We start from the raw sequence: 20,966 nt of genomic DNA on the forward strand, positions 1-20,966 counted from the left end.
GAGGGTGAGAGTTACTACTCAGAGAAAGTGAAGTCTTGGTCTCCAGGGACAGCGCTACAGATCTGCACGGTCCAAAATAGTGGCCACTAAGCACATGTAGTTATTTAAACTGAAATTAATCAAAATTTTAAAAAATTACGCGTTTATTTCCTCAGTCTCACTAAGTACATTTCAAAGCTTAGCACATGTGCTAGGGGTGGTTGCGTCAGACTGCAGAGAAACCTTTCTGTGACTGCACGAAGTTCTTCTCCATAAATAACACTGCCTTGTGTCTCTCTGGTCAGACTCAGCTGCATTCTGACAAAACACTAGGGAGCCTGGGGCAAAAGGAGCCATGTGTCTGAATATTAAAAAGGTATAGGTCAAGCTAATGGACTTTTAAATACACATAGTTCTGTTCCACCCACCTGCTCTGACACACATGTTCCTGTTCACCTGGAAGGCCGAGACAAAGTTAGAATTCTCAGAGTCTGAGTCCCATGCAGACTGAGACGTGAGAACACGTGGAGGGCTGGGCCCCCTCTGTCATCCCACAGCCCAGACCTCATTTGTCTCACCCACAGTGACATGTGGCAGTGTGAGGAGGCATCTGGCAATGTGGCCAGACCCACCTGTACATGAATGTTCCATCACACGCCTGCAAGCTGAGCCCAGAGTCCAGGTACCTTCAGGGCAGCCCATCTTAAGGAGGAAGGACCCAGAAAATTATTCCACACAGGACCTGGAAACAGGAGTAATTGACATCCCAGGATCCCAAGTACACAGGAGAGGGGAGGATAAAAAAGTAATCATGCCTTCTCAAGCTCATAGACTTTTTGTCCCATGAAGGACCACGGTCAGAAAGGGCCAAAACAGGTTGAGCTCAAGATTCCCCTCTTACCTGGTTCTGGCCATACTGAGTGATCCCGATGATCCCAAGTCAGAACTTCTAATCTCAAATGGTCACCACTGCTGAGTAAACCTACTACATTCCCTAGTAATGCACTTCCTTACTTTCTCAAATGGTTATTTCACACCTGTCCTCGTTTTCAACCTCAGACACAATTTCCCTCTCCTCACTCTCAGCTAGTCTCATATTTTATTGAGAACATAGAGACCACCTATTAATGTCCATTCATTTTCCAACTAATCTGCCTGCTGCCTGCAGCTCTGCCCATGCTGCCCTCCCTTTTGTTACGGTGAACAACCTCTTCCTAGACCATCCAAGACCAGCTCTACTAAATCCCATGTTTCTTCCCTTCTCAAATATCCTGCTCCTGTAACCACTACTTTTCTGCTGGATCATTTCCAACAATGTTCTAGTGTCTTCTTCTAATAAAGGTAAAATAATTTACAAATAATAGTGAAACCTCAGCTAGACTTACATTCCCTTTATAGCAAGTTCCTCTCTCGATTTGCCAACACCTCATCCTTACCTTCCATCCTCTTCTCCACTCACTTTCATCAAGGTCAATGATATTCTCCATCTTGGCATGTCCAGTGGTCCCTTCTGGGTCTTCACTGAGGTGAATTCACAGTGTATGTACCATTAGCTATTCCCTTCTCTCTTTATTTTTTTTTAGTATTTATTGATTTATTTTTATTAAATCATAGCTGTGTACATTAATGCAATTATGGGGTACAATGTGGTGGTTTTATATAGAATTTGAAATACTTTCATCAAACTGGTTAACGTAGCCTACACCGCATTTTCTTAGTTATTGTGTTAAGACATTTATATTCTACATTTAGTACGTTTCACATGTACCCTTGTAAGATGCACCATAGATGTGGTCCCACCAATTACCCTCCCTCCCCCCATCCTCCCCCCTTCTACCCTCTTTCCCCTTCATCTTTGGCTGTAGTTGAGTTATAGCATTCATATGGAAGTGAGGGTGCTTATAAATTGGTTTCATACAGCCCTACTATGAAACCAATATATAAGCAACCTCACTTCCATATGAATACATACATTGGATACTTTTTCTTCCATTCTTGAGATACTTTGCTAAGAAGAATATGTTCAAGCTCCATCCATGTAAACATGAAAGAGGTAAAGTTTCCATCTTTTTTAAGGTTGCATAATATTCCATGGTGTACATATACCATAATTTATTAATTCATTCATGGGTCAATGGACACTTAGGCTTCTTCCATGACTAAGCAATTATGAATTGGGCTGCAATAAACATTCTGGTACAAATATCTTTGTTATAAAGCGATTTGCGGTCTTCTGGATATATACCTAGTAGAGGAATTAAAGGATCAAATGGCAGGTATATTTTTAGATCCATAAGTGATCTCCAAATATCCTTCCAAAAGGAACATATTAGTTTGCATTCCCACCAGCAGTGTAGAAGTGTTCTCTTTTCTCCACGTCCACCCCAACATCTCTGGTTTGGGGATTTTGTAATGTGGGCTAATCTTACTGGAGTTAGATGATATCTCAAAGTAGTTTTGATTTGCATTTCTCTGATGATTAAGGATGATGAGCATTTTTTCATATGTCTGTAGGCCGTGCGCCTGTCTTCTTCAGAGAAGTTTCTCTTCAAGTCCCTTGCCCACCCCGAGATGGGATCACTTGTTTTTTTCTTGCTAATATGCTTGAGTTCTCTGTGGATTCTGGTTATTAAACCTTTGTCAGAGAAATAATCTGCAGATATCTTCTCCCATTCTGAGGGATGTCTGCTTTTAAGTACTGTGTTCTTGGCTGTGCAGAAGCTTTTTAGTTTGATCAGATCCCAATAATGTATTTTTGGTGTTGCTTCAATAGCCCAGGGAGGGGAGTGGGGGAAGAGACAGGGTTCCTCCTGATAAAATATTCTCTCAGGCCGATTTTTTCAAGAGTTTTCCCTGCACTTTCTTCTAGTATTTTTATAGTTTCATGTCTTTCTTCTAGTATTTTTATAGTTTCATGTCTTAAGTTTAAATCTTTAATCTAGTATTTTTATAGTTTCATGTCTTAAATTTAAATCTTTAATCCAGTGAGAATCAATCTTTGTTAATGGTGAAAGGTGTGGGTCCAGTTTCAGTCTTTTACAGGTCGCCAGCCAGTTCACCTAGCACCATTTGTTAAATAGGGAGTCTTTTCCCCACTTAATATTCTTAATTGGCTTATCGAAGATCAAATGATGGTAAGTAGCTGGGTTTACCTCTTGGTTCTCAATTCTGTTCCATACATCTACCTCTCTGTTTTTGTGCCAGTACCATGCTGTTTTGATCACTATTGATTTACAGTATAATCTGAGTTCTGGTAGTGTGATTCCTCCTGCTTTGTTTTTATTTCTGAGTAATGTCTTGGCTATTTGGGGGTTTTTCTGATTCCATGTAAAATGAAGTATTTTTTTTTGAGATCTTTAAAGTATGACAGTGGTGCTTTAATAAGGATTGCATTAAAATTGTATATTGCTTTGGATAGTGTGGACATCAACTATGTTGATTCTTTCCAGCCATGAGCATGGTATGTTTTTCCATTTGTTGACATCTTCAGCTATTTTTTTTCTCAGAGTTTCATAGTTCTCTTTGTAGAGATCTTTCACATCCTTTGTTAGGTAAACTCCCAAATATTTCATCTTCTTTGGCACTACTGTAAAAGGTTCCTTAACTGTTTTTTCAGCTTGATTATTGTTGGTATATATAAAGGCTACAGATTTGTGAGTATTGATTTTGTAACCTGAGACGCTGCTGTATTCCTTGATCACTTCTATGAGTTTTGCAGTTGAATCCCTGGGGCTTTCCAGACATATAATCACATCATCTGTGAAGAGTGAAAGTTTGATCTCCTCTGTTCCTATTTGGATACATTTGATTGTCTTTTCTTGCCAGATTGCGATGGCTAAGACTTCCATTACAATGTTGAAAAGCAGTGGAGACAAAGGGCAACCTTGCCTGGCTCCTGATCTGGGTGGAAATGATTTCAATTTACCTCCATTCAATATGATATTGGCTGTGGATTGCTATAGATGGCCTCCATCAGTTTAAGAAATGTCCCTTCTATACCTATTTTTTTTAAGTGTTCTGATCATAAAAGGGTGCTGGATATTATCAAAAGCTTTTTCTGCATCGATTGAGAGAATCATATGGTCTTTGTTTTTTATCTTGTTTATGTGATCCATTATATTTATAGATTTGTGTATATCAAACCATCCTTGAGAACCTGGGATAAAACCAACTTGGTCATGGTGTATAATTTGTTTGATGTGTTGCTGAATTCTGTTTGCTAGGATCTTATTGAATATTTTTGCATCTATATTCATTAGATATTGGTCTATAATTTTCTTTTCTTGATGGTTCTTTTCCTAGTTTGCAGAGCATGGTGATATTTCCATGGAAATATCATGAAGGTGATAGTTCCTTCATAGAATGTGTTGGGAAGTATTCCTTCTTTTTGTATGCTTTGGAAAATGTTACGTAATGTAGGTACTAGCTCCTCTTTAAAGGTTTGGTAGAATTCCTATGTGAAGCCATACCGGACTCTTCTTTGTTGGGAGATTTCGTACAGTTGATGCTATTTCAGTACTAGCTATTCCCTTCTTAATGTATCTCCTCTTTTGTACTCCTCGAGTGTAACAGTCTTTGGGTTTTCTCTTACCTCGCTGAATGTTTCTTCACACTTTCTTCTGCAAGATCCTCCTCTTCTTCTGAACCTCTGTTAAAGTTCCCCAGAACTCAGGCTCCAGGTCCTATGCTCTAAGTTATTTATACCCTCCCTTTAAGTTATGTAATTCATTCAGATGGCACTGCCAATGTGATGGAGCCCAGACCTACGTATCCAACTGCTTACTTGACAACAACCCTTGAATGTTTAACATGAACATGTTAACAGAATGTTGAACAGAACAAAACTCTTCATTTCTTCACCTCAAACCTACACTTACACTAGTCTTTCTCATCTCAATAAATGTGCCACCATTCACCTAGCTGCTTATTCCAAAACCTAGAAACCATCTGTTGTTTATTTCACTCATTTTCCATGTCCAATCTAACAGCAGCCCTGTGCAACCACTCCTTCAAAACATACCCCCAAATGATTCCATCATCTGCACCACTGCCACCCTAGTCCAAGCCAACATTATTTTCCACCTAGGCCATTAAATAACGTCCTAACTGATATCATTTCTGCATTTGCCTCTGCATAATCCATTCCGCACACAGGAGTCAGAGTTCTGGTTGTTTTTTGTCTTAATTTAATTTGATCCTGTCACTATTCTAATTAAAAGAATGCCAGGAATGATACCACAGAAAGAGTAGCAGTCACAGGAGCATGGTCTGAGAAATGAAAGTATTGGTGCAATGGTAAAAAATGGTCACATTTCGAATCTATTTTAAAGGGATAGATAACATGATTGTTTGTGGATTGGGTGTGCTTCCCATTCCCCTTAAAGTAATATACAAGCTCCCTGCCTACAGCCACAAGCCCTGAATGAACTCACTCCTATCTACCTCTTCAATCATTTCTCATACTATTCCCCCTTTCAGTCCACACTGATCCTTTCTCTCTTCTTGAAAACACATGACTCAGGGAATTTGAACTTGCTCTTCCCTCCACCCAGGATACTGTGTCTCCAGATCTTTGCCTATTTTCCTGGCATCGAGTTAGATATCATCTTCCCAATGAGGCGTTCCTTAATCACTCAAGCTAAGGCAGGTCCCCTATCATTCTCCATTACCTCACCCTGTTTCATTATGTTTCAGAACTTATTACTACTTCATGCCTTTTCATGTTTTATCTCCTTGTTAATAATGACAGTGAAACTTTATCTTTCTCACTGCAGTTTTTCTTAAGTCTAGATAAGTGCTTAGCACATAGCAGGTACTCAATAGATATTTCTTGAGCTATTAAATCAGTACATTCTGGAAAACATTTTAATTGTCATCTTTGTTAAAAGCCATGTTAGCTGTCCATCTTGTCATCTGGTGAGAGTACTCACTAGTGAGGACAGTCAGTCAGCAAAAGCATGCATGTTACTCATTGTGATGTCCAGCTGTACATGAGAATTTGCTGAACCTAATCTGAACCACCTCAGATGAACACATTCCTCTTGGCAATAATTCAGGAAAGCCTGAAATCCTCCCCAAAAGGAGTCAACCAAAGGAATAGTGATGATATAAAAGGAAAAGTCCTAATACTTATACTTTACAGATATTAGGCCAGGGAGAGATGCAAACACACATCTTGCTTTACGCTTCCATACATATCCCAACTAAAACGTCTAGTGCCCTCTGTGAAATAATGTCTTGGTTTCATTTGAAAACTGCTAGTGTCAGGCGACGCCTGTGGCTCAGTGAGTAGGGCGCCGGCCCCATATACCGAGGGTGGCGGGTTCAAACCTGGCCCCGGCCAAACTGCAACAAAAAAATAGCCAGGCGCTGTGGCGGGCGCCTGTAGTCCCAGCTGCTCGGGAGGCTGAGGCAAGAGAATCGCATAAGCCCAAGAGTTAGAGGTTGCTGTGAGCCGTGTGACGCCACGGCACTCTACCGGAGGGCGGTACAGTGAGACTCTGTCTCTACAAAAAAAAAAAAAAAAAAAAAAGAAAGAAAACTGCTAGTGTCCATGACAACCAATATTTTAAACATGCCTGTCACGTCTAAATGAAGTATAATTGAATGAAAGACCTTCCAAAGAATGTTTTAATTTGCTTTAATAACTGATTACTTTAGAAGCTACTTATATAATTAATGGTAGCTTATTGGATACACTTGAGTTGAGCTGAAGAATTTATTAAGTTCTACTCCTGAGATAGGCAATAAACTCAAAATGTCAGCTATTCTTTCCCTGAAATGTGTTCAGGGAGTCCTAAACCATCCAGAGCACCCCGTGTTCTCAGTCAAATGAGGGGACAAGCACACACCACTGCCTGCAGTGCAATTTCTCAAACACCAACATGGAAAATATTCTCTTCTTTTCAAATTTCATTTGAGGGTACTTAATAACAAGGCCTTCAGTGAAAGCCCAGCAGAGCAATTGGCTGTGACTGCCTCCTTTGTCACAGTGCTGGAAATGTGCCAAGGACAGGCAGCTTCTCTCTGAGTCTCAGTGCTCCCAGGGCCTGACACCACCACTAGGCCAAACCTGAGCATCACCAAACAGAAAGTGCAGTCAAGGCTTCCGAGCTCCAAACAGATGGCAACACAGTGTGGGCTATTGTGTTTCTCAACCCAAACCTAGAGGAATACAGAAGCCAGAGAGGAGCATGGATTTCAGCTAAAAGCACTTGGATTTCAGCAGGCGCACATGCACATGCACACACACAAACACACACATACACACACACACACACACAAACCATGGATTCATGGAAGCTCCAGGAGACAAAGATTAGATTTGCAAGGTAGGTAATTGACTGCAGCTTGGGGCCAATGAAAACTAAAGCCTGCAGGAAGAGAGCAGAAAATCTCCTGGGTTCACTCTGACTTCCCTCCCACATTAGTCTGAGACTGTCATACAGGACTTTTCACTATCAAAATCAACAACATTAGTTCAAGTCACCTTGCCAAGGTAAAGAGTAGCTGAACATATATGAGCAAGCTGGCCAAACTGGGAAGCAGACTTCTCCCATCCCTTTTCCCTTATGCCCCTAAACTGGTAGGTTACTACTTTGTTGCAAAGATTCTTTGCCCTAGTAATTTGAATGTGTGACTCTGAGTTGCTTCATGGGGTAATAGCAAGTGACATCAGCAGTGGTGACTTTGTATCTGAAGGTCCTATCTTCCCCTTTCCTTAAACTCAACAACATCTCAGGGATTAGGACCCAGTCTTTGTTGAAATCGAATTTGGGACAGGTGTGATGGTTTATATCTGTAATCCCAGCACTTTGGGCAGCTAAGGCAGAAGGGTTATATGAGTCCAGGAGTTCAAGACCAGCCTTGGCAACACAGGGAACTTCTATCTCTGAGAGAGAGAGAGAAGGGAGGGAAGGAAAAGAAGGGAAGAAAAGGAAGGGGAGAGGAGTGGACGGGAGGGGAGGAGAGGAGAGGAGAGAAGGAATATGAGTGTTTGGGATGTCATTGGATCATAAGGGTAGAGCCTACATGAATGGAATTAATGTCTTTATAAAAAGACAACCCAGGGTGGCACCTGTGGCTCAAAGGAGTAGGGCACTGGCCCCATTTGCTGGAGGCGGAGGGTTCAAACCCAGCCCCAGCCATAAACCGCAAAAAAAAAAAAACTAGAGAGCTTCCTTTAGCCAAAACAGGTGAGAACACAGTGAAAGTTTGTCTCCCTAAGAACTAAAAAGCAGCCCCCATCAGACATGGAATCTGCCTGTGCTTTGATCTTGGATCTCCCAGACTCCAGAACTGTGAGAGATGAATTTCTGTTGTTTATAAGCCACTCCATCTATTATATCTTTGTCATAGCACCCTGAAAGAACTAAGATAGTTACTAAACAGGAAACATAAAGGACAAATTTCCACTTAAGCACATTATAATTAAAATGAAGGATATCAAAGACATGTTAAGAAAAAATGAAAATTTACAAAGCAAAAGAATAGATCCACTACCAAAAAAGAGAGAGAGAGATTCAGAATGGCATATGACTTCTCAACCACAACATTGAAAGCAAAACTCAGCACAAGACTGTAATGAAAGAAATCAAGGACGAGCTAAATAAAAGGAGAAACTATCCATGTTTATGGACAGGAAAACTCAGTATTTTCAAGATGTATTTCCTTCCAATTTGATCTATAGATTCAATATAATCCCAGTCAAAATCCTAGCAAGTGGCACTGGGACCCGTGATTGGCACCCTCCCGGACCCCGGTAAGAGTTCCGCAGGGACCCACTACCCCACCCACCAGGCCTCCCCACGCCCTGACCAGGAACTCCAGGAGCCGCGCAATCCTACATCCTCCTCCTGTACCCTCCCTGCCTCCAAACTGCCCACTGCTCTGGCCAGGGACTCTGGTAGCCACGTGCCCTCCAGAGCCCTCCCTGCCTCTGCACAGAGCCCTTCTCCTGGCCAGACACTGCTGAAGCCTTGGACCCTCTGTGCAAAAGTCACTGGGCACCAGTCACTCTCAGAACCATGTGCACCACAACCCTGCCCTGTTGCTGGATCCAGGGGTGTCACAATCTGGAGCTGCTCCCACAACCAGAATTCCCTGGCTGGGGCAGCCACAGAAGAGCTACACAGGGTCACTCCCTACAAAGATCCAATAACAATAGAGTGATCCCCCCTAGGACTAATCTCGGAGAGACACCACCCCAACTCTGAGGATGGCAAGAAGCAATGCTAAAAAACAATCATGAGATGAAATCAAAGGAAATACTCTGGCAATATGAATAATCAGAGTAGATCAGCTCCCCCAGAGACCAATGGGGCAGACACAGCACAAGATCCCATGCACAAACAAATAGCTGAGACATCAGAAATCGAATTCAGAATCTGGATAGCAAATAAGATCGAATTAGAATTCCAAGCATTAACCCAAAAGATGTCTCAATAATTAAATGAATTCAAACACCAAAGGACCAAAGATTTAGACACATTGAGATAAGAAGTTGCAGCCCTCAAAGATCTGAGAAACACAGTAGAATCCCTCAGTAACAGAATGGAGCAAGCAGAAGAAAGGATTTCTGACATTGAAGACAAAGCTTTTGAACACTCCCAAACTCTCAAAGAGGAAGAGAAATCGAGGGCAAAAACAGATCCCTCTCTCAGAGAGCTCTGGGATAATTCGAAGAAAACAAATATTCATCTTATAGGGATCCCCGAAAGTGATGAAGTGGATTCACAAGGCGCAGAGTCTCTTCTCCATGAGATTATGAAAGAGAACTTTCCAGACATGCCAAGAGATTCTGAATTTCAGATAGCAGACAGTTTCAGAACTCCAGCACGACTCAACCCAAATAAGACATCTTCCCAGACACATCATAATCAATTTCACGAAAGTTAATATGAAGGAGAAAATTCTGAAAGCAGCCAGACAAAAGAAAACCATCACCTACAAGGGCAAGAATATTAGAATAACCGTAGATCTCTCTGCTGAAACCTTTCAAGCTAGAAGAGGATGGTCATCAGCTTTTAATCTCCTAAAACAAAATAACTTTCGACTCAGGATCCTGTACTCAGCTAAACTGAGGTTCATTTATGATGGAGAAATTAAACACTTTAACAACATCCACATGTTGAAAAAATTTGCCACAACTAAACCAGCTCTCCAGGATGTTCTCAGACCTATCCTCTTTCAAGCTAGATGATCATCGACTTTTAATCTCCTAAAACAAAATAACTTTCAACCCAGGATCCTGTACCCAGCTAAACTGAGGTTAATTTATGATGGAGAAATTAAACACTTTAACAACATCCACATGTTGAAAAAATTTGCCACAACTAAACCAGCTCTCCAGCGTATTCTCAGACATATCCTCCATAAAGAAAAGCATAATCATCTACCACAAAAGTAAACCTACCCAGAAAATTTTGATCAAATTCCAACTTCCACAGTTGCAAAAGGATTAAAAATGTTCACCGGACTCTTGAAAGGCTTATCAATATTCTCAATTAATGTGAATGGTTTAAACTGTCCTCTAAAGAGGCACAGGTTGCCTGACTGGATACAAAAACTCAAGCCAGATATCTGCTGCATACAAGAATCTCATCTTGTTTTCAATTTCATTGATCTCTGATTTGATATTGAAGATTTCTTTTCTTCTACTGACATTAGGCTTACATTGTTCTTCTTTTTCTAACTCCATAAGATGGCTTGTGAGTTAGTTGATGCGCTGTCTTTCTGTTTTTCAAATGTAGGCATCTGAAGCGATAAATTTTCCTCTCAAAACTGCTTTTGCAGTATCCCACAGGTTTTGGTAGCTTGTGTCTTCATTGTTCTTATGCTCAAGGAAGTTAATGATTTCCTGTTTTATTTCTTCCTGCACCCATCTGTTATTCAACAGAAGATTGTTTAATTTCCATGTCTTTGCGTGGGGTCGAACGTTTTTGTTAGAGTTGAGCTCCACACTTAGTGTCTTATGCTCTGAGAAGATACAAGGTAAAATTTCAATTCTTTTGATTCTGTTGATATTTGTTTTGTGTCCCAGGATATGATCAATTTTGGAGAATGTTCCATGGGGTGATGAGAAGAATGTGTATTTTTTATCTTTGGGGTGGAGTGTTCTACATGTGTCTATCAAGCACAGTTGTTCTAGGGTCTCATTTAAATCTCTTATATCTTTGTTTAATTTCTGTCTAGAGGATCTGTCCAGCTCTGTAAGAGGAGTGTTAAAGTCCCCTGTTATTATGGTATTATTGGATATCATATTGCTCAGACTGAGTAAGGTCTGTTTCAAAAATCTGGGAGCATTTAAATTAGGTGCATAAATATTTAGAATTGAAACGTCTTCTTGTTGTATTTTTCCCTTGACCAATATAAAGTGACCATCTTTGTCTTTTTTGACTTTAGTTGCTTTAAATCCACATGTATCTGAAAATAAGATTGCAACTCCTCTTTTCTTCTGAATTCCATTTGCCTGAAAAATTGTCTTCCAACCCTTATCTCGGAGCTTTAATTTGTCTTTTGAAGCCAGGTGTGTTTCTTGCAGACAGCAAATGGATGGCTTGTGTTTTTAATCCAGTCAGCCAATCTATGTCTCTTCAGTGGGGAATTCAAGCCATTAACACTTATTGAGATAATTGATAAGTGTGGTAGTGTTCTGTTTATCTTATTTTGTGAGAGTCCATTCCTTAGTTTTATCTTTTGCATCAGTGTGGAGGTTAGGTTCTGTCCTTTAATTTCTGAGTTTTTACTTTGCTGCTGATCCATTGTGATGGTCGGTGTGTAGAACAGCTTGAAGTATTTCCTATAGAGTTGGGCTTAAAGAAACAAGGAGTTGGTTTTTTGAAAAAATTAATAAAATAGATAAACAATTGGCCAGACTAATGAGAAATAGAAAAGTAAAATCTCTAGTAACCTCCATCAGAAATGATTTAGAGGAAATAACAACTGATCCCACAGAGATACAAAAGATCATCTCTGAATACGACCAGAAACTGTTTGCCCAGAAATTTGACAATGTGAAGGAAATGGATCAATACTTGGAATCACACCCTCTCCCTAGACTTAGCCAGGAAGAAGTAGAGCTCCTGAACAGACCAATTTCAAGCACTGAGATTAAAGAAACAATAAAAAATCTTACAACCAAAAAATGCCCTGGTCCAGATGGCTTCACTCCAGAATTCTATCAAACCTTCAAGGAAGAGCTTATTCCTGTACTGCAGAAATTATTCCAAAAAATTGAGGAAGAAGGAATCTTCCCCAACACATTCTATGAAGTAAACATCACCCTGATACCAAAACCAGGAAAAGACCCAAACAAAAAGGAGAATTTCAGACCAATCTCACTCATGAATATAGATGCAAAAATTCTCATCAAAATCCTAGCCAAAAGATTATACCTTATCATCAAAAAAGTCATACATCATAATCAAGTAGGTTTCCTCCCAGGGACGCAAGGCTGGTTTAACGTACGCAAGTCCATAAATGTTGTCCACCATATTAACAGAGGCAAAAATAAAGATCACATGATCCTCTTAATAGATGCAGAAAAAGCATTTGATAAAATCCAGCATCCTTTTCTAATTAGAACACTGAAGAGTATAGGCATAGGTGGCACATTTCTAAAACTGATTGAAGCTATCTATGACAAACCCACAGCCAATATTTTACTGAATGGAGTAAAACTGAAAGCTTTTACTCCTAAAACTGGAATGAGACAAGGTTGTCCTCTTTCACCTTTACTATTCAACATAGCGCTGGAAGTTCTAGCCAATACAATTAGGCAAGACAAGGAAATAAAGGGAATCTAAATGGGAGCAGAGAAGGTGAAACTCTCCCTCTTTGCTGACGACATGATCTTATACTTAGAGAACCCCAAAGACTCAACCACAAGACTCCTAGAAGTCATCAAAAAATACAGTAATGTTTCAGGATATAAAATCAATGTCCACAAGTCAGTAGCCTTTGTATACACCAATAACAGTCAAGATGAGAAGCTAATTAAGGACACAATTCCCTTCACCATAGTTCCAAAGAAAATGAAATACCTAGGAATATACCTAACGAAGGAGGTGAAGGACCTCTATAAAGAAAACTATGAAATCCTCAGAAAGGAAATAGCTGAAGATTTTAACAAATGGAAGAACACACCATGCTCATGGATGGGCAGAATCAACATTGTTAAAATGTCTATACTTCCCAAAGCAATCTACCTATTCAATGCCATTCCTATCAAAATACCAACATCGTACTTTCAAGATTTGCAAAAAATGATTCTGCGTTTTGTATGGAACCAGAAAAAAACCCATATAGCTAAGGCAGTTCTTAGTAATCAAAATAAAGCTGGGGGCATCAGCATACCAGATTTTAGTCTGTACTACAAAGCCATAGTGGTCAAGACAGCATGGTACTGGCACAAAAACAGAGACATAGACACTTGGAATTGAATTGAACACCAAGACATGAAACTAACATCTTACAACCACCTAATCTTCAATAAACCAAACAAGAACATACCTTGGGGGAAAGACTCCCTATTCAATAAATGGTGTTGGGAGAACTGGATGTCTACATGTAAAAGACTGAAACTGGACCCACACCTTTCCCCACTCACAAAAATTGATTCAAGATGGATAAAGGACTTAAATTTAAGGCATGAAACAATAAAAATCCTCAAAGAAAGCATAGGAAAAACACTGGAAGATATTGGCCTGGGGGAGGACTTCATGAAGAAGAATGCCATGGCAATTGCAACAACAACAAAAATTAACAAATGGGACTTCATTAAACTGAAAAGCTTCTGTACAGCTAAGGAGACAATAACCAAAGCAAAGAGACAACCTACACAATGGGAAAGGATATTTGCATATTTTCAATCAGACAAAAGCTTGATAACTAGGATCTATAGAGAACTCAAATTAATCCACATGAAAAAAGCCAACAATCCCATATATCAATGGGCAAGAGACATGAATAGAACTTTCTCTAAAGATGACAGACAAATGGCTAACAAACACATGAAAAAATGTTCATCATCTCTATATATTAGAGAAATGCAAATCAAAATCACCCTGAGATATCATCTAACCCCAGTGAGAATGGCCCACATCACAAAATCTCAACACTGCAGATGCTGGCGTGGATGTGGAGAGAAGGGAACACTTTTACACTGCTGGTGGGACTGCAAACTAGTACAACCTTTCTGGAAGGAAATATGGAGAAACCTCAAAGCACTCAAGCTGGACCTCCCATTTGATCCTGCAATCCCATTACTGGGCATCTACCCAGAAGGAAAAAAATCCTTTTATCATAAGGACACTTGTTCTAGACTGTCTATTGCAGCTCAATTTACAATCGCCAAAATGTGGAAACAGCCTAAATGCCCACCAACCCAGGAATGGACTAACAAGCTGTGGTATATGTATAACCATGGAATACTATTCAGCCATTAAAAAAAATGGAGACTTTACATCCTTCGTATTCACCTGGATGGAAGTGGAAGACATTATTCTTAGTAAAGCATCACAAGAATGGAGAAGCATGAATCCTATGTACTCTATTTTGATATGAGGACAATTAATGACAATTAAGGTTATGGGGGGGAAAGCAGAATGAGGGATGGAGGGAGGGGGTGGGGCCTTGGTGTGTGTCACACTTTATGGGGCCAAGACATGATTGCAAGAGGGACTTTACCTAACAATTGCAATTAGTGTAACCTGGCTTATTGTACCCTCAATGAATCCCCAACAATAAAAAAAAAAAAAGAATTACAAAGAAAAAAAAAAGAATAACAAAAGAAAAAAAAAAAGTTGAACTCAATAACAAGAGTAATCTGCATACCCATACAAGAACATGGAAGCTAAACAACCTTATGCTGAAGGATAGATGAGTTATAGACGAGATTAAGAAGGAAATCACCAAATTTTTGGAACAAAACAACAATGAAGACATGAATTATCAGAACCTCTGGGATACTGCAAAAGCAGTCCTAAGAGGGAAATTTATAGCACTGCAAGCCTTCCTCAAGAAAACAGAAAGAGAGGAAGTTAACAACTTAATGGGACATCTCAAGCAACTAAAGAAGGAAGAATATTCCAACCTCAAACCCAGCAGAAGAAAATAAATAACCAAAATCAGAGCAGAATTAAATGAAATTGAAAACAAAAGAATTATACAATAAATCAAAAACTTAGTTTTTTGAAATGGTCAATAAAATAGATAAACCTTTGGCCAACCTAACCAGGAAAGAAAGAGTAAAATCTCTAATTTCATCAATCAGAAATGGTACAGATGAAATAACAACAGACCCCTCAGAATTTCAAAATATACTTAATGAATATTACAAGAAACTTTACTCTCAGAAATATGAAAATCTGAAAGAAATCGATCAGTACTTGGAAATACGCCACCTACCAAGACTTAGCCAGAACGAAGTAGAAATGTTGAACAGGCCTATATCAAGTTCTGAAATAGCATCGACTATACACAATCTCCCTAAGAATAAAAGCCCAGGACCAGATGGCTTTACATCAGAATTCTAAACCTTTAAAGAAGGACTAGTACCTATATTACTAAACCTCTTCCAAAATATAGAAAAAGAAGGAATACTACCCAACACATTCTACAAAGCAAACATCACCTTGATCCCTAAACCAGGGAAAGAACCAACAAGAAAAGAAAATTATAGACCAATATCACTAATGAATATTGATGCAAAAATACTCAATAAGATCCTAATAAACAGAATCCAACAACACATCAAAAAAATTATATACCATGACCAAATGGGATTTATCCCAGGCTCTCAAGGCTGGTTCAATATACGTAAATCTATAAATGTAATTCAGCACATAAACAAACTAAAAAATAAAGAGCATATGATTCTTTCAATTGATGCAGAAAAAGCTTTTGATAATATCCAGCATCCCTTCATGATCAGAACACTTAAGAAAATTGGTATAGAAGGGACATTTGTTAAACTAATAGAGGCCATCTACAGCAAACCCACAGCCAATATCGTATTGAATGGAGTTAAAGTGAAATCGTTTCCACCTAGATCAGGAACCAGGCAAGGTTGCCCATTGTCTCCATTGCTCTTTAACATTGTAATAGAAGTTTTAGCCATTGCAATTAGGAAGGAAAAGGCAATCAAGGGTATCCACATAGGGTCAGAAGAGATCAAACTTTCACTCTTCACAGATGACATGATCATATATCTGGAAAACACTAGAGATTCTACTACAACACTTTTAGAAGTGATCAAGGAATACCTCCATGTCTCAGGCTACAAAATCAACACCCATAAATCTGTAGCCTTTATATATATACCAACAATAGCCAAGCCAAAAAAACAGTCAAGGACTCTATTTTTTTCACAGTAGTGCCAAAGAAGATGAAATATTTGGGAGTTTATCTAACAAAGGACATGAAAGATCTCTATAAAGAGAACTATGAAACTTTAAGAAAAGAAATAGCTGAAGATGTCAACAAATGGAAAAACATACCATGCTCGTGGCTGGGAAGAATCAACATCATTAAAATGTCTATACTACCCAAAGCAATATATAATTGTAATGCAATTCCTATCAAAGCTCCATTGTCATATTTTAAAGATCTTGAAAAAATAACACTTCGTTTTATGTGGAATCAGAAAAAAACTCAAATAGCCAAAACATTACTCAGCAATAAAAACACATCAGGAGGAATCACGCTACCTGACTTGAGACTGTACTACAAATCGATAGTGATCAAAACAGCATGGTACTAGCACAAAAACAGAGAAGTAGATGTCTGGAACAGAATAGAGAACCAAGAGATGGATCCAGCTACTTACCGTTATTTGATCTTTGACAAGCCAATTAAAAACATTCAGTGGGGAAAAGATTCCCTATTTAACAAATGGTGCTGGGTGAACTGGCTGGCGATCTGTAAAAGACTGAAACTGGACCCACACCTTTTACCATTAACTAAGATAGACTCTCACTGGATAAAAGATTTAAACTTAAGACATGAAAATATAAAAATACTTGATGAAAGTGCAGTGAAAACTCTTGAAGGAATCAGGCTGGGTAAATATTTTATGAGGAGGACTCCCCAGGCAATTGAAGCAGTATCAAAAATACACTACTGGGACCTGATCAAACTAAAAAGCTTCTGCACAGCCAAGAATATAGTAAGTAAAGCAAGCAGACAGCCCTCAGAATGGGAGAAAATATTTGCAGGTTATACCTCCGATAAAGGTTTAATAACCAGAATCCACAGAGAACTCAAATGTATTAGCAAGAAAAGAACAAGTGATCCCATCTCAGGGTGGGCAAGGGACTTGAAGAGAAACTTCTCTAAAGAAGACAGATGCACGATCTACAGACACATGAGGAAATGCTCATCATCCTTAATCATCAGAGAAATGCAAATCAAAACTACTTTGAGATATCACCTAACCCCAGTAAGAGTAGCCCACATAACAAAATCCCAAAACCAGAGATGTTGGCGTGAATGTGGAGAAAAGGGCACATTTCTACACTGCTGGTGGAAATGTACACTAATACGTTCCTTCTGAAAGGATGTTTGGAGAACACTTAGAGATCTAAAAATAGACCTGCCATTTGATCCTGATTCCTTTACTAGGTATATACCCAGAAGACCAAAAATCACATATAACAAAGACATCTGTACCAGAATGTTTATTGCAGCCCAATTCAAAATTGCTAAGTCATGGAAGAAGCCCAAGTGCCCATTGACCCACGAATGAACTAGCAAATTGTGGTACATGTATACCATGGAATATTATGCAGCCTTAAAGAAAGCTGGAGACTTCACGTCTTTCATGCTTACATGGATGGAGCTGGAACATATTCTTCTTAGTAAAGTATCTCAGGAATGGAAGAAAAAGTATTCAATGCAGAGGGAAGAAGCAGTCGGGGCCAGTGGTGAACCTGAAGGGAGATCGCCAGATGCTGGAAACAGAAATTAATTCTTTTTTATTTGTATCAAACATAGTTTCAAAAATTAAGAAAAGCAGAAGAGAAACTACTTAATAATGGTTTTTCTTCTGCCCAACATTTCAAATGACACCCTCACCCTACGACCTAAGAATCAACACTTTCGTATAGAAGCCACCTACTTCTTTCATGAGATTAAGGAGTTGGTCTGTCCAATCACAGAAGCTCCAGAAACATAGGAAGTGAGACCTTTTTTGAGACCACGGCCCACAGGTTTGCTCTGGGTGAGAACTGGGCCACAGATTTCTGAAAGAACTAAGAAGGAAAAGAGAACAGCAAGAAAGACCATGAAATCCTCCAATGTCTTCCTCGTTCTAAGTTTTAGGGGGACACAATTATTGATCTCCAGAGCTTGAAATGGAAATGAAAGGTTAAAAATCATTGGGAAAACAAGAGGGTTTAAAAAAATAAGAAAAACACTGCAATGAGAACAATGAAATGATGAAAAATGTTAATTTTCATCATCTATATCTGTATGTTCAAAAACAAAATGAGGTGTGACCAAAAAGAGCTCGGTCTCATTTTCTCAGAGTAGCCTTAATATTTCATGAAAGCCATGAGTTACCATGTTCAAGTCCTAAAAAAATCCTTTTAACAATGTTACACTGCAAAAAAGTTGAGCATAATATATATTATAACCCTAATTTGTTCTTGGCTATATAAACCCAGCCATTGGCTAACTGTCAAATTGCATAGTCCAAAACCCGACATTAAAATATCACTTTCTATACATTGATTGTGTGTCTGATGTTCAAGCGTTAGATGCCCTTGGGAATAATGAATAATTCATTCTATTTGTTTTTGAACATACAAATATAGATGATGAAAATTAACATTTTTCATCATTTCATTGCTTGTTCTTGTGCAGTTTTTTTCTTATTTTTCGAATCTCTCTCTCTCTCTCTCTGTTAGTAATGTAATCATTACCACTAAAAACAATAGAATGCCCTATATCTTTAAATATTAAGTTTGCCATGAAATAAGTTAAATATATCCAATGTAATAATGTGGACCAGAGACCCCAAACAGAGCAGATACAGAAATAAAGGAAAGATATCCACAGTGTGACCCAGTTAATTAACCCCCAGCCCAGTTGCTTTGCCCATGAACAATTAAGAATTAGTCAGATAACTGTAAACATCCAGTCCAGTGACTCCTTTTATCTTGAAGAGAATTCCTGAATCGTGAAGGAAAATTTTCTTGTTGAAGCAAAGGACTCAAAAGCAAGACTAGGTATCAAATCCTATTCCACTTTTTAGTATTACAAAAGTATTTGGCTGCCATTTTATTTGCTATATTGGTTCACAGTTTTATATCAGGGGGAAAATGGCATTTAAGAAATTATTTGAGTTCAAGGAAAAGATATCTCACATTTGATATTTTGAAAGTCTAAGTATAAATAAAAATGTCTGTTAAAGCACGTTTCTGCATTCTTACAAGTCCATAATTATACACATATTTAATAAGTCTATTAGGCAGGATGCTTTAGAAAATATTGAAGACTTAGATTAAATGATTAGCATAATAATTAGGTCATTCATCAGGGAAAAGTATGAATAATTCATGCTAATTAAGTAACTGATAGAACAGTAAATCGACCATCAGTGCCAGAGCCCAGTAAGTTACAGACTGTAGTAAATTATGTAAAACTAACTTTTAGGTACAACATAATAAAATACAAACATTATTAAATATTTGTCTCTACGTGAGAAAAATCACCAACTTTTCTTTCTTGAAATTCGCATTTTTTATATTCAGTAGATTTTCTCCAGGCATCTGACTCATTTTGCTGTTGCATTATTTGAAGAAAAATATAAAAGGATTAGACAGTAGAGAAATGTGAAGAAATAGGTCTCTGTTCTAGAAAATAACTATAGCCATAGCATTATCTTCCTTCTGACTGTACCAGGTGACTAACCTTTGCAATTAAATGTAGGATATATAGAAAGAAGAAATAGCTCTTGAAAAACATAGGTGGCTAAAGACAAATCCTCTAATTGATTAAAGCTGGTGTAAATGATTCTGAAATGAACAAAAAAATACAGCTTCCATGTCTGTTTGTCACTATGCACAATGGATGCCAGTTCTCACAGGGAAAGCTCACTTATAAAGCCTGGTGAAATCTTGGGTCTCAAAACAATCTATTATTAAATATTCTGCTGCTTCTGGTTTAGCCGGAAGGAAAACAGCTCAAAACCTGTGCCAATTATCCAGGAAAGACAGAACATTTTAAATATTTTAATAAATGATCAATCTTAGGACATAGGGAAAGCCTAGTACACAAAGTCCTACCTTAGAAAAATGTTTGTTTGAAGTTGTGGATGCAATAGCCCTCAAATCAACGTGGGCTTCCATTTTTTTAATACAATCTATAAGATTATAGATGGTCAAGTGGACTGAAGAATTTGGAAGACCAAATAGAGGCTTCTTTCTTTTTTTTTTTTTGGAGACAGAGCCTCAAGCTGTCGCCCTGGGTAGAGTGTTACGGCATCACAGCTCACAGCAACCTCCAACTCCTGGGCTCAAGCGATTCTCTTGCCTCCGCTTCCCAAGTAGCTGGACTACAGGCACCCACCACAACGCCCAGATATTTTTTGGTTGCAGCCTTCATTGTTGTTTGGCGGGCCTGGGCTGGATTTGAATCCGCCTTATTTCAATGTGAGAATAACTAAAAATAATACATTGGGGAATATGAAGAATTTCAATTGAAAGTAGGAATTGGGGGGATTATTTTCTGCACAGAACACACTGGATAAGTAAGCATTTTGCTCCAATACCAACCATCTGACTCATCCCGCAATTAGCTCTCTGGCCAAAACCCTGACCTCAGAAATGCTACTGCTGTAATACCAACTGGGCTTTAGCGTAGTCATGGTCTCTGACGTTTAATCCTAGAGAGTATGAACATCAGCCAAGAAACACTGCAGTTGGAGATCTCCACACCACCATTCTCCAAGACAGCCAAGCCACACACACACACACGAGCCATCC

This window comes from Nycticebus coucang, chromosome 23, assembly GCF_027406575.1.
Source record: "Nycticebus coucang isolate mNycCou1 chromosome 23, mNycCou1.pri, whole genome shotgun sequence".
NCBI lineage: Eukaryota > Metazoa > Chordata > Mammalia > Primates > Lorisidae > Nycticebus > Nycticebus coucang.